Source organism: Sinocyclocheilus grahami, unplaced genomic scaffold (genome assembly GCF_001515645.1).
Source record: "Sinocyclocheilus grahami isolate Dianchi unplaced genomic scaffold, SAMN03320097.WGS_v1.1 scaffold2964.1, whole genome shotgun sequence".
Taxonomy (NCBI): Eukaryota; Metazoa; Chordata; class Actinopteri; order Cypriniformes; family Cyprinidae; genus Sinocyclocheilus; species Sinocyclocheilus grahami.
Window position 1 is genome coordinate 24,336 of NW_015508137.1, and position 4,843 is coordinate 29,178.

Here is a 4,843-nt window from a genome sequence, read left to right on the forward strand (position 1 = left end):
ATAAACTGAGCAACCACTGAAATGATGAGACCTGACCAAGAACAACTAAGAATGAGGGCTATATATACATAGAGAATCACTAGGAACTAAACGAGGTAATGAACTAGACACAGATGTGACACATGAGGGCAAATAAAAAACTATGGTAATATATTAACAAAGACAGGAAACTGAACTGCAAAACTAACAAGAGGCAGCAGGGCAGGATCGATCGCAGGGATTTTAGGCAGAGCATAGGGAGGAGTCTAATGGGAGTTTTTCCCTTTTGGGTTTGCCCCACTATGTTGCTTTTATGTCAGTTCAGGAAGCTCTCTGTGACTGCTTCTAATCTGACCAATTAATGTGACTAAATGTGATTAAATGTGTCTATAATTCTGAGGATTTAGATGCACAAAGAGCTAAGGCAAGATAATGGAGGAATTTATATTCGGCTCATATATTCTCTCCAATGTAGTCGAATTATTCACATGAGGAGAGACTGTGTAAGCGGAGGATACCCCAGTTGAAGAGCTGCTTGCAAGCTATCTCTCCCCTGGCACTGCATCCTCTTTGAAGGCTCCCTCCTTGCCAACGGTTGGCTCTTGAGGAAGCTGAATGCGCTCACTGTGATTAGTAATGGTGAGGGAGATCCCCTCTGGCTTGACTTTTTTCTTGTGGGATGAAAATCAGGTGTTTGCACCTCACAGTTTGAGCTTTGTGTCTGTTGAATCTTTCCACCTTGTGGTACATGGCAGGGCATATTCGAAGCAAAACAGGCCTGTGTGGCTCTACAAACCACAAAATTTCCACCTCCTTGAAAAGAACAGGGAAAGGGACGTGACGTGTGGCCAAGTATGGTGTTCCATGCTTGGAATTTGTGCTCTGCATTTCATCCATCCAAGTGCACACACACAGCAGTGATTAGTGAACACGAACACACACACACACACACACACACTGTGAACACACACCCGTGGGCAGCCATTTTTTGCTGCGGCGCCCGGGGAGCAGTTGGGGGTTCGGTGCTTTGCTCAAGGTTCTCACCTCAGTCGTGGTATTGAGGATGGAAGAGAGTGCTGGTTATTCACTCTAACCAGTTATTCACCCTAACCCTAACCCTATTCGGCAAGGCATATTCGAAGCAAGACAGGCCTGTGTGGCTCTACAAACCATAAAATTTCCACTCAGCAATGCTGCCAGCGGCAGCGCAGTGTCAGTGTACCTGTCGTTCTTTGGTTGCTACAGTTGCCACAGTGGGCGTCTTTACCAAGGAGAAAGGGAACAATCTTTCTCCTCATTGCTTTGATCTCACAATCTGATCTCTTTGGTCCTCTTTAAGTCTGGTACAGAGCTGGGGTCTCAGTCTGCAGCTTTCAGGAGATATACCCCTCTCTGGGGGGATGTGAGGGCTGATGGTTACCTCCTTAGGGTTCACGCAAAGTGAACAGAATTGTGTAGGGCAGTATAGATTCCCTCTACTTCATTTCCCTTCCTCCCCAACAACTGCTGGGTTTTGAAGTAGGGATGTTTGCTCCCCTTTGGATGGGTGCTCTACTATAGTCCTGGTTCAACAATGCTAATAAGTAGAGGAAGTTTGCCTGCAGGACCATCCCTCCTAAAAAAAAAGAGACAAAAAATGCCTTGGCTCTCCCCTAACTACACTGGGGTCTTTAAATAGAGCCTATGCTCCCCTGCAGTTTCCTAAAGATTTATGCTACATGTCCACCAAAATATAACAATAACGAAACATTTCATTAACAATAATGAAAATAAAACAAAAACGTTGTGCTCTCAAGCGCTCATAGCTGGGCATTTTCAGCAGAGCGCCTGAAGTTTGCAGCTGGCTAAAAATGACCAGATGTGAAGTGTTCACACAGTGTCCATTATGACACACACCGGGGAACACCTCACACTCATTCACATCTACACAAAGAGAGAGCAAGAGAGAGAGGGAGAGAGGGAGAAAGTGTATTTTAATTAACTAGGTGAAATTAAGTCAAAATCAGATAATCTACAGTTTATGTGTCTCTCACTTTAATATGACACAAAATGTCACCTTCACACGAAGCCCCTCTTGGCCGAGCGAATCCTCGTTGACATACAGGATCTGTGTACATAAATAATCGCTGAAATATTATTTGAGTCTATAACCAAAACACAATATCAAATAAATTGGATATCAAATTTTTAAAATAAATATCAAAATATGTTTTAGCATACAGTATAATAAACTAATAAGGCTGCAATTCAAATATAATAAAAGTTTCATGCAGGGGCTGAATAAAGGTGAAAATAAAAGAACTGGCTCTTTCTGCATACAGTTTCCTTTAATCAAAATAAGGCACACACTACGTCACTTCTAGGAAACAAAACACGATAAACTGAGCAACCACTGAAATTATGAGATCTGACCAAGAACAACTAAGAATGAGGGCTATATATACATAGAGAATCACTAGGAACTAAACGAGGTAATGAACTAGACACAGATGTGACACATGAGGGCAAATAAAAAACTATGGTAATATATTAACAAAGACAGGAAACTGAACTGCAAAACTAACAAGAGGCAGCAGGGCAGGATCGATCGCAGGGATTTTAGGCAGAGCATAGGGAGGAGTCTAATGGGAGTTTTTCCCTTTTGGGTTTGCCCCACTATGTTGCTTTTATGTCAATTCGGGAAGCTCTCTGTGACTGCTTCTAATCTGACCGATTAATGTGACTAAATGTGATTAAATGTGTCTATAATTCTGAGGATTTAGATGCACAAAGAGCTAAGGCAAGATAATGGAGGAATTTATATTCGGCTCATATATTCTCTCCAATGTAGTCGAATTATTCGCATGAGGAGAGACTGTGTAAGCGGAGGATACCCCAGTTGAAGAGCTGCTTGCAAGCTATCTCTCCCCTGGCACTGCATCCTCTTTGAAGGCTCCCTCCTTGCCAACGGTTGGCTCTTGAGGAAGCTGAATGCGCTCACTGTGATTAGTAATGGTGAGGGAGATCCCCTCTGGCTTGACTTTTTTCTTGTGGGATGAAAATCAGGTGTTTGCACCTCACAGTTTGAGCTTTGTGTCTGTTGAATCTTTCCACCTTGTGGTACATGGCAGGGCATATTCGAAGCAAAACAGGCCTGTGTGGCTCTACAAACCACAAAATTTCCACCTCCTTGAAAAGAACAGGGAAAGGGACGTGACGTGTGGCCAAGTATGGTGTTCCATGCTTGGAATTTGTGCTCTGCATTTCATCCATCCAAGTGCACACACACAGCAGTGATTAGTGAACACACACACACTGTGAACACACACCCGTGGGCAGCCATTTTTTGCTGCGGCGCCCGGGGAGCAGTTGGGGGTTCGGTGCTTTGCTCAAGGTTCTCACCTCAGTCGTGGTATTGAGGATGGAAGAGAGCGCTGGTTATTCACTCTAACCAGTTATTCACCCTAACCCTAACCCTATTCGGCAAGGCATATTCGAAGCAAGACAGGCCTGTGTGGCTCTACAAACCATAAAATTTCCACTCAGCAATGCTGCCAGCGGCAGCGCAGTGTCAGTGTACCTGTCGTTCTTTGGTTGCTACAGTTGCCACAGTGGGCGTCTTTACCAAGGAGAAAGGGAACAATCTTTCTCCTCATTGCTTTGATCTCACAATCTGATCTCTTTGGTCCTCTTTAAGTCTGGTACAGAGCTGGGGTCTCAGTCTGCAGCTTTCAGGAGATATACCCCTCTCTGGGGGGATGTGAGGGCTGATGGTTACCTCCTTAGGGTTCACGCAAAGTGAACAGAATTGTGTAGGGCAGTATAGATTCCCTCTACTTCATTTCCCTTCCTCCCCTACAACTGCTGGGTTTTGAAGTAGGGATGTTTGCTCCCCTTTGGATGGGTGCTCTACTATAGTCCTGGTTCAACAATGCTAATAAGTAGAGGAAGTTTGCCTGCAGGACCATCCCTCCTAAAAAAAAAGAGACAAAAAATGCCTTGGCTCTCCCCTAACTACACTGGGGTCTTTAAATAGAGCCTATGCTCCCCTGCAGTTTCCTAAAGATTTATGCTACATGTCCACCAAAATATAACAATAACGAAACATTTCATTAACAATAATGAAAATAAAACAAAAACGTTGTGCTCTCAAGCGCTCATAGCTGGGCATTTTCAGCAGAGCGCCTGAAGTTTGCAGCTGGCTAAAAATGACCAGATGTGAGCGCTTGAGAGTGCAGTTTTTATACCGCTTTGACATGGTTCACATGGGCTTCCCCAGGCCGCTCCCAGCGTCGCACAGCACTGAGACCTCAGTGTAGCTCCGTTAATGTTCACTTCACAGCGGCCATCCTGAAGGGTTACCCAGCACGAGCCCTTCAGACTGTCTGTCGGGAAAAAAAAACTCCATGAGCTTGTTTTAAAAATATTTTCCAGCATAAGTGTGAATCATGAAGTTAAAATAAACATAATTTACCAATACATAAAAGTCCAGTGGAGTCCAGTTCACTTCCTAGTGGGCACTCACAGGAGAAAGAGCCTGCATTGTTCTTACAGACTCCATTAACACATGGGCTGCTCACACACTCATTCACATCTGGAGAACACAGCACTGAACGGTCATATGATCTGACTGCCTTGAGAACTGATTAAATATAAAGATATGTACGCTACAGTTCAAACATTTGGAATCATTAGGATTTTTCATATTCTTGATTTTTCATAGCACAAGTCTCTTCTGCGGACCAAGGCAGCATTCATTTGATCTAAAACACAGTAAAATCAATAATATTGTGAGATATTATTACAATTTCAAATAGCTGAATATTTTGTAAAATGTAATTTACTCCTGTGATCAAAGCTGGATTTTTTAAAAGAAATTAAAACT

The 4,843-nt window shown here is 43.4% G+C and overlaps 1 long non-coding RNA gene across 1 annotated transcript; it reads right to left on the reverse strand.

The window, feature by feature from the left end:
- Nucleotides 1–1,853: 1,853 nt before the first annotated feature.
- Nucleotides 1,854–4,533, reverse strand: LOC107575864 (uncharacterized). Its single transcript, XR_001607952.1, has 4 exons — nucleotides 4,433–4,533; nucleotides 4,206–4,343; nucleotides 2,036–2,086; nucleotides 1,854–1,902 (listed from the first exon to the last, which is right to left on the reverse strand). It is a non-coding gene; the product is annotated as an uncharacterized lncRNA (long non-coding RNA).
- Nucleotides 4,534–4,843: the final 310 nt, after the last annotated feature.